We start from the raw sequence: 1,072 nt of genomic DNA, 5'->3' as shown, positions 1-1,072 counted from the left end.
GGGGGGAAGAGGAGGAGGAGGAGGAGAGGAACGGGGAGCGCCGCTCACATGCGCGGCCACAGACGGCGGCTGCGGCCATCCCCGGGGTGCGGGTCGGGAAGCGGGGTGCAGCGGTGCGGGGCTGGGCGGTGAGGGGGGGATGGGGCACTGCAGCCTTTTGCACCCCTCCCCCCCCCGCCTCCCATCGCCGGATCCTGCACCCGCATCGTGCCCCCAGCCCCGCACCTGGCGCCCAGCCAGCTGTGTCCCTGCACGCTCGCCCAGTGTCGTCGTCCCGAAATCCCGCACCCCTAAACCCTGTACCCCGAAATCCCGCAGCCCTAAACCCTTCACCCACGGATACAAGCTCCCCTAAAGTCCTAAATCCTGCACCCTGAGGATGTAAACACCCTGCACCCCTAAACCCTCCACCCCTAGAAGGATCCGAGCACCCCCAAATCCTGTACATACGGACATAAGCTCCCCTAAACTCCCAAATACTGCATCCCACGAATGTGAACACTCTGCACCCCCAAACCCCGTGGATCTGAGCACCCCTAACCCTGCACCCCACGGATCGGAGCCCTCCTGCCCCCGCACGTCGCAGCGGTGCGGGTGCCGCTGTGGCCCCGCTGGGGACCGCCCGCGTTCCCGTGTTCCCTTTCCGCGGGGAGGGGACGGTGCGTCCTGGCAGCGCGCAGCCCTGGCCCGGCCAAGAGCCGCGGGGCCAAACTGGGGCCAGGCTGGGGCCGAGCTGGGGCTGAACTGCGGCCGAGCTGGGGCTGAGCTCGCTGCTCATAACGCAGGGACTCCCCCGCCCCACCCCCAGCGAGCGGCCGTGCCCCGCGCCCCGAGCTCCGGTGGGGCGCAGTCAGCAGGGACCCATGGGGACAAAAGTGGGTTTTGGGGCACAGCCCCCCCCACGGAGTGAGCCCCTCCATCTCCATCTGCCTTCCCCTCCCCCGGCGGCACTGCCTACCGCTGCAGGTGGGGAAACTGAGGCACGCTGTGACCGCGGTGGCACGCGGCCAGGCACGGTGACCTCGGCCCCGCGGGGACACCGCAGCTCGGCAGCGGGCGCGTGGCGCTGCAG

This window comes from Numida meleagris, chromosome 26, assembly GCF_002078875.1.
Source record: "Numida meleagris isolate 19003 breed g44 Domestic line chromosome 26, NumMel1.0, whole genome shotgun sequence".
Lineage (NCBI taxonomy): Eukaryota > Metazoa > Chordata > Aves > Galliformes > Numididae > Numida > Numida meleagris.
Note: the sequence above shows the minus strand (reverse complement) of the source record.